This window comes from Centrocercus urophasianus, unplaced genomic scaffold (assembly GCF_019232065.1).
Source record: "Centrocercus urophasianus isolate 14NV4802_14NV808 unplaced genomic scaffold, USGS_Curo_1.0 seq_20, whole genome shotgun sequence".
NCBI classification, from domain to species: Eukaryota; Metazoa; Chordata; class Aves; order Galliformes; family Phasianidae; genus Centrocercus; species Centrocercus urophasianus.
In genome coordinates, this window is record NW_024884756.1 from 14269445 (window position 1) to 14283365 (window position 13921).

The 13921-nt window shown below is 38.8% G+C and overlaps 1 protein-coding gene across 5 annotated transcripts in view; it reads left to right on the forward strand.

Annotated features, from left to right (window-relative positions):
* CWC22 (CWC22 spliceosome associated protein homolog) overlaps positions 1-13921 on the forward strand; it is a 190123-nt gene that overhangs the window by 82194 nt on the left and 94008 nt on the right. For all 5 annotated transcript variants that reach the window (XM_042821974.1, XM_042821975.1, XM_042821978.1 and 2 more), the window contains 2 exons: positions 11550-11618; positions 12693-12755. The gene's annotated coding sequence lies outside the window, so the exon portion shown is untranslated. The remainder of the gene's footprint in view (positions 1-11549; positions 11619-12692; positions 12756-13921) is intronic.

Consider the following 13921-nt stretch of genomic DNA (forward strand, 5'->3'; position numbering starts at 1 on the left):
GGAAACAGAGGTGAAAAGGAAAAGTGAATGCTTCATGTTCAGTGCTCAAATTGAGTGCATGGAGGAAATGCTGAAAATGTAGAAATGCAAAACACTTTCTGTTTCTCCTTGACAGTATCTCTTTTCTATACACTAAAATTGTCTGAATTCTTGACTGAGTAGTTTCTAAAATACATCACTAGACTGTTGAGAAAGTTTAATAAATTCAATTATAAGCAAAGAACTGCAGAGTCTACCACAGAGAAGTTATGGATGGTGCATTTTTCTGTCACTAATTCTTTACTCTCAGTGTTTCCTTACCGAATCTGCAGGAGGTATTTGTCTTACCATTCAAGAAAACTTGTTTTTATATCCATGAGAACCTGTATTTACAGACAGGTGTACAATATTTCTTTGCCAATTTACCTTGCTCAAAAGCAAGCATTCGTAAATGTCACAATATCATAAATGTGAAAACTCCAAACTTGAAGTGTGAGGTTCACAATGCACTAGGATACATTTTAGTTCATAGAAGCACTAAGCAAATGATTACATGTAATAAATCCTTTTGATAATTGAATATAAGGAGAAAGCTAGTTGAAACTGTGTATTTTCTTTTTACAGTTTTCTAAGCAGTGTCATCCTTAGCTGGTAGAAAATAGTACTTTAAAATCCCCATATCCTAACTGTTCCTGAGCCATGAGCATCCTGCTGGCCTCTGTTACATTCTGTGCAGACCAATTGTCCTCAGCCAACAGGTGAAGAAATTAGGTCAGACTTTACCTAATTGAACTGATTGGTCGGCAGTGTTAGCAACAGTTTCAGAGCTAGCATGAACAAGTCTAGAATACAGCAATAAAGAGAGGCAATAAAGGATATAACTAGATCTATTCTTCCTTTTTTTCTTTTATATTCCTACAATTTTTCTTCCACTTCCCTTTTAAAATATCTAGATCTGCATGTGGTTCTATTTGTTCCTCCCTTCAGTGGATCAGAATGAAGTCCTGAGGTTTGGCTTGGTGATAGCTGTGTTTCAGTCAGTGCAGGTTGGTTGGTAAGGAGTGCTGGTTGCTACTGCGAGGGGCAGAGCCTTAATTGGCAAAAAAAAAAAAAAGCTCTGTTGGCTGCATTTTCAGTAGTCAGGACAACTCTGTGTTTCTAGGAATTGAACCTTGAGTGTGTCTGGGTGAAAGTATTAAAGAAGACATTTGGCAATTTTACTGGAATTATAAACTATGTATAAAACATTGATAACACTAATTGTTACTTGAGGGATTTATTAGCTGAAGTAGTTACACTTCTTGGGTATTCTGGATTAAAAACTTACTGACTTACTGACAAATCTTACTTGCACATAAACCTCAGGGGTTATGAAATCTTATTAATTGGGAAACTGTATGACACAGTTAAGCCATGAACATAACGAAGATGTTTCTAGCAAGACACTCCTGGGATACAGATCCCGTGCATTTCAATGAGTTGAAAACTTTCTCTAGCAAAGTCCTTTCTCTGAGCAATTGCAGTTTAATTCATACTGTTGAACTTTTTCAATCAACAAATACAAGCATGATGAGATCATGGAGCAAATGAGTATATTAAAGATCAAGAAAAGACATAATTATTCAAATAACTGAATTTGAGAGAGATGGTGGAAAAGCTATTCCATATGTTAAGACTCAATGCATGAACCATTTTTTCAGCAGCTTAATGACTTAGTTTCAGAAATTTTCAAATATTCAAGTGGAACACCTGCCAACGTACAGGTGTGATATTCTGCTATTTTGTAGTATAAGCTGTGATTCCCAGGTATAGCAATGCTGGCAGCCCTATCATCATTTCAATGTAATTGTGTGCTCTTCTCTGTTTGTGACAGATGAAGTCTGTGGTCACACTGAGACGCTACATATCTTGGCAGGTCTGCTGCTGGCTTTCTTCACACTGGGATTATTGTAGATTGGCTGCAATGAATGTGTTATTTTCCATTTGTTAACACATGGGGACTCCTAACTCAGACAACTGAGAAAAATACACTCATTTATGTGATGATTACTTTTGTTTTCTCAGATGTAATCTGAAAGCGCACTGTCTTATCTTCACCTTCTCATGTGTGTTCATGCTTGGTCCTAAGATCAGCAACAACCTCAGTACTAATTATATAATGCTTTCTTTGGCAGCAAGCAGAAAAATTCACTTGGATTTTCTATTACAGTAAATTCCAGACATGAAAAGTAAGATAATCTTTATTCCTTATAGTAACACAGAAAAAGAGCAGAATGACAGCAAAATATAGCACTTACAGTTTTTTCTTTGATCAGAAAACAATGATTTTCATAACTGTTAATGGCTTCAGTAAGTAGATCAAACAATTATGAGTAGGTAGGTTGATTTATTACAATTGAGCCCTATCAGGATGGTGCTCATGAATGTAATGCTACACTGAGCTTCCCTAGAGAGCTGGTGCAGTGCCAGCTGAACTACTCAACTGAAAGTGAGTTTTACACATGTGATGATCTGTTACCTAATAAGTAACAGCCTCATGAGTAACAATAACAAAGTTCTGATAAAATGGAATTGTTTATTGGATCTGGCTCAACCAAAAGAATGCAACAGATTTAAGATATTAAATGAAATTACAAAAAATGAACCCACATCTAAATCAATACCTCCTTGACTTCACAGTGCAATAACTCTGTTTAGTGTCCCCAAGGCCACTTGATTGTGAGGTCATTAATAAGCTTTTTCTAAAGAGTTCCTAGGATTTTCCATCGGTTTATTTTGCTAGAGGTGGACCTGGTGGCTATTACATATGCCTTCATCACCCTGACATTCATCCAGTGCAAGGAGAGATCCAGCCCTAGCCTCAGCAGAGAAATGGCTGGCCGCAGGACAATAATGGGAATGCAAGAGTGAATGTGTTACACCAGACAAGGGTGAATTGGAAAAATGAGGGTTACAGTCCCAGAGCTCTGTAATAGATTTGTTCCTGGCCTTCATTGTGCTTTTTTTCAGCAAACAATTTCAATCTGAATTTTCTGTTCTTGCAAGATGGGCTGGGTCAATTACAAGGCACATTACAGTGATGCCATTGAATATCTGGATGGAGCTGAAATTGCCTTTTCTGAGCTGCTAATGACTAAGTGTCTTGGGCTATGATTTCACTACAAAAGCTTTGCTTTCTACATGGCACCATAACAATTATAATCACTGCAGATATTCAGGCTAGTTCCTCTGATAAGAAGGGGGAGGGGAGAAAAGGCTTAATATGAGTGCCATAGTAGAGGCTTGCCTGGTTTTCCTTTGGTCTGAAAGCTTTAATTTGCTGACTCTTATCTCATGCTGGAAGACTCCTCTTTTTGTCAGGCTCTGGGGGCAGGGGATGATGACAGTTCTGAGGGAGTTGCCTGAAGGCATCATTTCGCAGAGGTTCCTCTGGTTGCATTTTTACCTGTTGTTTTAGTGCCTATAACCAGGAGTTAAAAGAAACCCATGCCTCTTTGAAAGTGAAAAAAGTCTTGTCTCCCACCTCTTACAGGTTTTATTTTGCTTCTGTCTTCAGTGAGCCAAAAAGGTATCTGTGTGCACACTGGAGTCCCTGAGTACAGTTCCCTGACTGGTCTTACAGGTTTTCTTGGTGACTTCTACTGTAAATAGCCTCTGCAACCTCCTCTTCAGTAGCTCTTCTATGCAGGCAAAATTGGATCCAATTATTTCAGGAGGTCTCCCGTTTTTCAGGTTTTTATGATCCCTTTAAGATTTGTGTTGTGCTGAGATATGGCATGTGCACCTCGAGAATCAGCTTGAAGTCACCAAACTTCAAGGGCAAGAACTGAGCATAAGTAGTGGAGAACCACTGAAGCTTTCTCACTCACCTTCTGTGTATTTAATTGAATTCCCTGTAAATCACGCTTGATCATTACTCAGTAAGCCTCCAACTGCTACAATCTTTTGACTCATGTTGAACTTGCTGGGTTACTTGCTTTGGCCCCTGGACCAGACTCAGTAGGCCTGGGAAAAGTTAATTTTACTTGTGAAAGAAACAAATACATCAGCTCATGCTCTCCCTTTCTTCTTGGTTTAAGAGATCAGTTCTCTGTCTGCTAGACTTCATAGGGAAAGGGTTCCTGTGGCTGTTTCTAAAAGGCCTTAAGTTCCTTTACTGCCTAGAAAACGACCTGACCCAGCTTGCCATCTCAGGGATGGGGAAAGTAGGATAATTTTCTTAGCTCACTCTCATGTCATCTGTCATGTTATTTTTTCTTAGTATTTGTAGGGCTTCCTTTTTGTTATAAACAGTTTTCTTTTCTCCTTCTTGTCTTTTCCCAGGATTTCAACTTATTCATACTCAATATTTGTACCTCATGTACACCATGAAACTAATGAACAAATACTGGAATAGGCTTCCTAGTAAGATGGTTCATGTGCCTGTCACTGTTCAAGAGCTATTTGGACAATGCTCTAATATGCTTTACCTTTTGCTTAGCCCTAAAGTGATGGGGTGATTGGGCTTGATTTTTTTACACCTCTTCTAACTGAGCTATTCTATTCTAACTCACTGTGAAAACTTCACTGTCATTTTTTCTGAATAGTTACAGATCTGGAGTATGACATAGCAACTGAGTCTGATATGCTGTATTGCTCTCTAAGATAAACGTGTGTGTCATAACCTACTGTAATTAGTTTGGAAGAGATTATGAGAAAATGAAATCTTTACTATGATGCCTGTTAGAAATGTTGCAAAAGCTGCATGGTTCTGTGATTCCTCTGTTCGTAGTGAGATTTTTTTGTGCAGTCTGATGTGCTCATCTTCCTTCGCTTTGACGCATTTCATCCTTTTTTTTTTTTTTTTTTGCCTTGTATCTCTATGCCAAGACTCAGTGTTTGCTAAAGATCTGTATCTCACACTGAGCTCCACGATTGATTTCAGGAGATTCAATTTGTTTCTTATCCTTGGAGTGGCTTGGATTTCCTTATGGTTTAAAAGCAAAGATTTTTTATTACTATTCATTTTCCATCACAAGCTACACTTATCCTTGTAATCCATCCCTTAGCCAAAGTCTAATCAGTATACTTATACCATATTTGTTTTTATCTGGTATTGGAGAGTGTCCTCAGTAGGCCTCCAAATGCATCACTTCTTCCACCCCTGACAGAGGTTTTCTCAAATACTAACTACAGTCATCCATGTTTCTAATTACTTCCACCATGCATCGAGACCTGATCATTTTCTTCTTTCCTTCAGCTAGCACTCATTGTCCACTGACTGTTATCACATCACTCTCCAGTACTCTCTCTGTCCCCAGCAGCTATGCTTGTTCTTTGCATTGTTCTTCTAGAGTTCAGGCAGTTAACTGTAACTGTAATTTTTCAGTCTATACTATTATGTTTCAGCATTAAACCTACACCAATGTATTTTCTAAGCAATTTCTCCTGGGTACAATATTAGAAGAAATGAGGCATTCTGTTCAGAAGCACTGTTAACCACCTGTGGAGGGAAAATTGCTAGTGCACATGGATTTAGAGAAAATCTGAGACTATGTGATCAAACACCTGCTTCTTTCAAACGCATGTGTGGTCAGCAGCTCGGGTATCCCTGGAATAGAAAGTTTTTTTGTTCTTTTTCCTCCCTCTTTTGACCAGTGGTACACAATCTGTACCAGGTCGAGTTTGAAAGCAGGCACTGAACCCATAAATAGGATCTTTGCAGCAGTGTTTGATGCTTGGGTAGTTTAAGCAGAAGATAATAAGCACAGCCAATGCGATTTGGTTTCTTCATACATCTGCATCTCTGCTTCTGCAATACTGGAAAGTATGACTGACTTTGGAGCTTTTTGTGTGCCCTCACCTCATCATCTGAATTTGATTCCATGCATGTTGATTTATCTGATATAAACTCTTGGTCTTTTTTTTTCATTTTGCAAGTTAAAACAACCACATCTTTATTTAATTGCACTCCACAGCTTTCACAAATAAATGTAGCCATCTGTGGCTGTAGACCAAATACATGCCTTTTACGGATATTATCATCAATATTAACGCAACTAGTCTTTAGCACAGCTTCATGCTCAATTCTAAATAAATTAAAGTAGTTGTTGTGAATAGCTATCAAAATCTTTTAGCAGTCCATTTAGTAAGAGAGGTCTTGCTGTCCTGGAGAGAGGAGAGAGGAGCACGAGAAGCACCCCCCCCCCACTAAGGTGTTAAGTAGATCCCCGCTGTAATCTGTTACATAATTCATACAGGCAATTGTTAACAGCTTTCATTTCCATGGCAGAACAAGAGAGATGTCTTTAATAAAATTATTCTTGGATGATGCAGTCTAAACCTACGCTTATGTTAATCCATTGTGATCAGGGTAAATCACACTCTTCAGAGAAGTTGGAAGAATGCATTGGATCTGGTAAAATGGAACAGATTTTGAACATTGCTGTTGATGTTTGTTGATTCAGATAGCGCGTTATTATAAGCAAATTCACCTTAACTGATATTTAATTAGGCAAGAGCTATTAATTTGCTGATGATATTTCTGGGCTTATTCTCATCCTTAAAATGTTTACCTATCTTAGAGGCTAAACCATTTCTTGCAGATGCTCAAACCCTGCTATGTATTTCTGGAAGAATATTAGGAATGCATTACATGAGATTTCTCCAGTTTTTCTCACCAGCATCCCAGAAATAGAACATAAAATGCAACTCCTCTGCCAGAAAGAGGTCTAAAGCTAACTCTGAAGGAGTACAACTAGCACTTAGAAACTCCCATAGTTTTGATCTTACCTGGTGTGTCTGCTTGTGTGACTTGTCACATCAAACAACAAGTTCTTGTCCAGAGCTCCATGGGACAAATAAGGTGAAGGTACCAGCTGTTGACTTGAAGTGAAATGGACTTTTGTAGAGGAGAGTTTTAGTGCCCATTCTTTATAAGCACAGATCAGCAAAAATATGTTCAAGGCATTCATTTTGGCCAAGTGGTTCAGGCAAAATGAAAGCACTGATTCAGAGATCAAAAATGGAGGGATAAAATACGGGCAGGACATTAGTATGCTTGTATCAAGAAAGTAGATACTATATATACAGTGGATGGGTATGTGATATTCCTGACTTGCAAGACCTGTAGGACCTAAAATGAGCTATCATATACTTAAAAGCAAGGAAACTGATGTGTAGAGGTGTTTCTGCTGAAATTTGAGTGTGCCACCATATATCACAGTCACAGCTCTAATGGGGAAAGACAGATAGATGACTTTCCTGTCATACAAAAGATAGCGTATGAATCTGCATGTTTGCAGCCTGAGAGCAGAAGTGTTTTATGAGGTTGTTCCCTTGTCTCCCTTTCAGCTATTTTCTGTTTCTGTCACTTTGTCCTTTAGTAAACTGTGAGTAAAGACTTTCCCTTGGTATCAGCTGGGCTGCTGCTGTGTTAACTGAGGATGTCTCTAGCTGACCCTTCAGCAGGAATCTCTTTTCTCTCTTCCCTGGTGCAGGTAAACAGAAGAGACCAGGAGAGCAAAGGGTAGAGGAGATTCCTGCTCTTCTCCAGGGCCTGACAACAAGCATGGCCCAGCTGAGAAGGCATCCTTAATTAAGCAACTTACTGCATACCTGGAAAGTGCTGCAGCAATTCCAGATCTGATGGTGTGCATCAATAGCTTTTTGGCTATCTTAGAAAATTTGTGTATCACACATTGTACTGACCTACCAAATGGAAAGTCCCTTAGAGAAACAGATAGTATTGTAACAGTCAAAATTTGGACAAACCAAATACCGACTGTTTCTTACTACAAAATGTAATTTAAAAGGGAAAAAAATAGCTATCTCCCATGAAATGCACTGAGGAACTTTTTAAAAACAGATTGCTTGCTTTTCCAAGGGCAAAATATGACCTTCAGACTCTGTGTGAGAGTGGGAGCAATTTGATTTCCATCAAAGGGAATAGCAGGCATATATAATGGTTTTAAACAGTGTTTGGATGCAAGAAGCAATATCTAGGTCTTTTCTGAATTAAGTCTGTATGGATTGACTGACATTCAGAATTTGATGTCTGACAAGCTGATAGCTCTGAAGCTGCTCTCTGCATGTCAGCTGAAATGGGAGTGGAGACTGGAGTTTCAATCCAATAGCCTGCAAAAAGAGGTGCTGAATGCTGTTACCTCCCATCACCACACTGGCAATAAATATATTAATAAAGGTAGAGTTTTGGGTTAAAGCCTGTTGTGCAGATATTATGTCAGAGGTGATATTGTCTAGTATGAAATGAGCATTTTTGAGAAAATCAGTCTAAATGAGCTAAGTATTTCTTCAGCGTATAATTTTGAGCACTAGATTAGTGGTTGCTCTCGCAAGTATTACCACAGTTAAATGCTGACCCGGTGTTATGATGACCGTGGGATTCTCAGCACTTGAATGCATTCAGGTCTATAGTAGACAACTGTATCTTCCCTATATGAACACGCTGCTTTTATGTGGCATATCTGTACACAGCACACTGAAGTAGGTACTTCATTGATTAGTTTGGCTGGTTCTTAATTGAAAAAAGTTGAAAGTGATTTTTTTTTTTTTTTAATTTTATGAAGTTATGAGTGCGTCTGGACCTAAGAGAGTTGCTCTGTGCGTTGCCAGAGAGGTTGTATTAAAGAAACACTAGTGAGAATATCTTCAGATGGTGAAACAGGATTGCAAGAGGTGTTAACAGGTGTTAACAATTTATCAGCACCACCTCTGATACTCTGGTAGCATCCAGCTGCACCACCTTTCTTTTGGTCTGTGTTAAGGGATATGAGGGATTTTATTTTCTTAGAGTTGGACTCCACTGTGCTGTTCTGCTGCCAAAAGCTGAAGGCTGTATTTGCAGAGGATATGTTCAGGTACGTATCTTTTGGAGTAGATTTAGAATTGGAATTTGATGAACTGATCATTGTAATGTTTTTTTTTTTTTTTTAACGTCTGGACTGATACTAAGTTTGCAATTCAGTTCCTAAATACAAAACCTATTTCAGAGAGCTGCTGAAAGTCCATAACTCCTGCTAATCTCAATCTTTCGCATTCCGTCAGTTTCCTAAAATGTGACCTCTTTCATCTGGGAGCTTGACGCTTGGCTCTCAACTTTTCAGAGTCAGTCTGCAGTTATTAGCATGTTAGAGTTTTTTATCAGTTCTTCCACTGAGATGCAGTATTGTTTCCATAACTAGTAAGCAGATTTTGGACACATATTTTAAATCTGGGTATGCTTATAGTTGTTCTCTTTTTAGAGGCCAATGAATGCTCCCAAACATTCTCACCTGATGAAATTGAATCTTACTTGCAGTGCAAAGTCTATTGTAGACTACTGATTTTCTCACAGTAATGGAAAAAAAGCATGTTAACTTATTGAGAACCATTCAGCATGAGGAACTAGTACAACTGAATGCATGATATGATCTTCAATTTTTCTGGCACAAACAGTACCTTTTCCAGTTTTCAGCACCTGAGAAATCTTCCTGTTACCTGCACCTTTCTTCTGACATAACTCTACACACTGTGCAGCAGCAGTTCTCTATGGAGGATGGAGGTTGGATACCTTCCCCTTCTGCCTTGCAGTGAAAACACAAAGATCATTTCAAAGAGTTTCTTGAAGTGCTCTACTTTCAGCACAGCACAGCTGAGTCTGCACAGAATGGGCTGCTTCACTGACAAGGTGTGCTGTTATTTTACCCAAGTATTACTCCGGAGAAATCAGATAGCTGCATTTGGAAAATCCATTTCTCCCCAGTCCTTGGCTTTGTGTTCCCTCAGGCAGTCCCAGTATAAACTTCTTACTCACTTCACCATTATGAAAACCATTTTTCAAAATATTCCCTTTTACTTACTGACTGAAAAAAGATTCGTGGTCTCCTTTTCATGAAGGACCATATGAGCTGACTTAAATCAGGCTTTGGTAGATCTCTGAACGGCATGAGTAATTAAGTGCCTTTAGAGAAGTTTTGTAATAACCAGTAACATCAAAGGGTAGTAATAAACCAGAAAATAAACTAATAATTAAACCAATAAATCTTTTAAACATCAGTGGATTAGAAACCCCTTTGAAATTAAGCATGTGCACTAGCCAACATCTTAATGGTGGACTTTGTCCAAGAAACTCTTATGATTCTGAACAGAAGATGTGCAAATGTCCATTGCACAGAGGGATTAGTCTTGGTGGTTTATGTGATAAGAAGTATGTACTCAAGGAGGCAATAGTGCTGCTGAGCTGCTCTCAGAGGCTTCCTGATCAAACCCTTCCAGCAGCTGCACTGTGCATTGCTGATTTCTCCTTTGAAGCTGTCTTTACTTACAAGCAGCAACACGGTGGGTGCAGTGAGGGGGAGGTGCTGCAGCTCAGTGCGTGTGTTTGCCTGTCTCACACTGCTCTCTTTGGTCAGACCCAGAAGTTGACCTGGATCATGGTGGCCTACAGATATGAGCTTGATGAGAACAAAGTTAAGCCTGGATATATGACAGCATACTAAAATGTTTCAGAGACATATTCTCTAGAACTATAGTTACAGTGAATTTTACTGCCATTTGATGTGATGAGGGTGAAAGCCTGACAGAAGTTACCATACAGCGTTCAGCAAAAAATCTCAAACTTTGTAGTAGGACTTTCATTTGTTATACTTGATTTTTGCAGTGCATGTTTTATAGGTTTTATAAAAAGGATATTATGGTATTGGTATTTCAAAATTGACACTGTGTCTGAAAGTAAAATCTATGTTATGCAAGAATAGAAAGACAGGATAAATATTGCTAAGTGATGCTTAGAGAATGCAGTGCAGAACTGCAGTACACCCACGTGCAAATAAAAATATTATCTGCTGGGAGTTCTTTATTGTGTTTAGCAGAGAGCTATAAAGGCACATTTAAACAGCGATTTGTATCACTACTTTATCTTCTGTTTATATCTCAGAATGTAGTCAGAGCCTCACAAGCTCAGTTCTCTCTGATACTTGAATATACTGAAATAATTTTCCTGCAGTGTAATTTCAGAAATACAATCAAAAGTCTTTTGACTTAGGATACCCGTCAGGATTATGTAGTTTGTTGTTCATGAGTGGCTGCAGATCTCAAAATACAAAAAAAAAGTGGTGCCAGATTAACAAGTTATGCCACACTTGACACTTGCTGGAAGCCAGGAGTGATATTTTGGTATATTTTGTTGAAAGACATCTGGATAAATTCAGGACAAAATTTTCCCAATAAACGAGCTGTTCCAAGGTACAGATTTAGCATGTAGCCCGGCCAATTTGTTCTTGTGTCACTTATTATAGAGCTCCTCAAAGAGATTCTTTGGTTTCTTTATGAGCCAAATGTGCTTTCCAATCTCTTCTGTGGAATCTCTAGAGCTTGCAGGCTTTGAGAAGTAATTTTAGGATGGTCTAAGGAGTCTGGATGGAAATAAATCTGTCTGAAAACAATAAGTGGAATTGTTCAGTTACATTTTCTGCTGTCTCTTTTTTGCTCCATCATTGAAAGTCTGCAATCGCTTCCTATGTCTGTATTCTTTACACATCGTTTTGCAGTTTGTTGATTGTTTCTTCTCTTTGTGACTTCTCTATTTGCAGTATTTCTGCACCTTTTATGAAAGTCTGCAGGGTTTCGATATCAAGCTCAGGGAAGCGGCTTTTTGAACGGTAGGTTTTTGTCTCATTGTCTCCTTTCAAAATATGGCCAGAGCATCAAGATGAGTTTGCAGTTCTGGTTATCATTCTTTCAGTTCAAAGTTTAAAATTCTTTAAAATGTACGTGTTTACACTGACACTTGTCTTACAAAGTTTGTCTTTGATCAGCCAGTGCTAATATATTGAGTATGACAAAAATAATCATAATTTTATTCAGCAGCTAGAATTGGCAGTCTAGAGGAGAAAAGAGGGGGATTTATGCCTTGTAAAAATCTACATACTTATACTGCATTTTGAATTTCTTAAAGTGAGTATACCTGTGGAACAATGAATGAACAAAAAATGTTGATGACTGCTTGAAAGAATATAGCAAATCAAGCTGTAAAACCTCTCAGAGGAAAATGTGCTAATACAAAATCGTCCTTTTTTAGCTGTATCCATACTCTTGTGTGGTTTTGTGGCAGAAGGCTCAATTATTCAGTTTTTGGTGGTTATAGTTCAGTTTTTGGTGGTTATATTCATGCAGGTTGAGGGTAGTGAATACAGATGATAACTAGAGCATAGTTATTAGAAAATATTACGAAACATACTTAAAGAAAATATGAAATTAAGAGTATGTCACAAATTACATAAGTTATTTTAAAATAAGCTTCTGATAAATCTTTCAGATAAAAAAAAGAGTAGATCCATTCACAATCCTTTCAAAACTTTAAAGCTCTTGAAAACTATGGAAAGCAGAACAAAGCTGTTGTCAAAACAGCAAAAGCCAATATCCTCTTATGGAATTTCTCAAGGAAGTGACTGGAAGCCAGAGTAGGAAAACAGTTCAGGGACAAAATGTCATTTGTGTGGTTGTATGAGGCCTTAAAACAGGAGAATGGTGAGCAGAAGGTTAGGTCCATAGCTGGGATGAGATCCCACTGCCACCAGCACTATGCAGCTCATCCTGCTAGGTGGGTGGCTGCTGCATGTCGTCCCAGATGGTTCCCAAATTGCTAATCTATGCTTCAGGCATGAGCAGCTCTCTAGAAAAATGATCATAGTTACACATGAGCAAAGTGTAATGTGCTCTCTGTACTTCTGCAGCTCCTAAAGGAGAGGAAAAGAATTGCATACCTGGCAGGGGAAGGATTTAAGTTGACAATTAAGGTAAGCAGCTGTCTTTCAGTATTTTTGGCAAGTTAAAATACATCTTCCATTAATTTTCCTATCCTGAGTCCTTCAGCACTGCTTTTAAGAAAAAGTTTAATTTAGATTTGTTTTGCTAAAAAAACCTGCTGTTTTCTTGATGTTTGCTGTCTTCCAATTGGGTGAGATGGGAGAGGCAGTGTGGCATGGCAGCTTGTGCAGTAATCATGTACTATCAGCTCTATCAGCAGCTTGTGCAGTAGTCGTGTACTATCAGCTCTATCAGCAGCTGCCTCAGCTTCTGTCAGTATTCAATGAAACATAACCTTTGCTCCTATAAAAGTTTGAAAACCCTGAAGTGCTAGAGTCAACAGCAGTAGTAATGGCAGATTGTATGTGGTTTGTCAACACAAATAAGTAGCAGATCCTGAAGGCTGTATTGCAAGTGTTGCCTGGGAAACCTATGTACAGCATAATGGGTTTCTAAAACCCAGCACACAGGCAGGCTGTAGCATCTTAAATCTCAGATTTCATCCCAGTTCTCAGCCAAGGTAAGCAGAGGTGGCCATATACATCATCTTGACCTGAGAAACAGAGCTGCAGTGCATGTTCTGTGTATTTGCAGTGCCTCTTGAATTGCACACAGATTGTTAAATCCCTTTTATTACAGTCAATCACATATGGATTTTTTTCTTCATGAATACTTAATGCAACATATAATTAGATGTGGCAAGTGAGTGCCAGGTCTGGAATTAAGACTTGAGCTTTCCTGGCGCTGACTGCAGTGCTGCTATGAGAAGCACCACAGGAAGGTTTGCAGGAGCTCATGGGGCAGGCAGCTGATCTCCTTCAGCTGGAGGCTGGCCACAGAAGCAGGTCTTACTGGATACCCTGAGGTCAGTGTCCATGCTGGGATGGGAGCATTTGCTGCCAGAGTTCTACCCCTGCTGTGTTACCACCAGGCAGGGCAGGTGTTAGTGATGTACCAGTGAAATTAAAGCTGTGATTTTAGGGCTTCCTTCATTTATTTTTTGCATCCATCATCCAGGCTATTCATTGCTCTGGAGAATTCCTGGGAAATCAAACTTCTAGTTGAAAGAAGGGAGAGTTGACCCTTGCTGGCTCTTCTACAGTGTTAGGAATTTTGTTTGCTAAGCAGTGAGAAGACCTCCTGCTCATGGCCAGCT